The sequence below is a fragment of the Kogia breviceps genome, chromosome 1, assembly GCF_026419965.1.
Source record: "Kogia breviceps isolate mKogBre1 chromosome 1, mKogBre1 haplotype 1, whole genome shotgun sequence".
In the NCBI taxonomy this organism is placed as follows: domain Eukaryota; kingdom Metazoa; phylum Chordata; class Mammalia; order Artiodactyla; family Physeteridae; genus Kogia; species Kogia breviceps.
Window position 1 is genome coordinate 100,674,433 of NC_081310.1, and position 244 is coordinate 100,674,676.

Genomic DNA, 244 nt, shown 5'->3' on the forward strand with positions numbered 1-244 from the left:
GCTTTTTCTCAAGTTGCTTTGCTTAAAAAAAAAAAAAACAAGACAAATACATACATTATTCAAATATAGATTTTTATAGAAGGCTGGGAGCACTAGAGACTTCTGACCTTTACCTAGTTATATTTTGATACTCAGTTTTGAAGATTTAAAATAAATTTGTGAAGATCACATTTGAGATGAAGCTATTATGCATCTTACCAGTTTTAATTCCTTAAAGTAAATGTTAAGAGATCACTTTAAATGA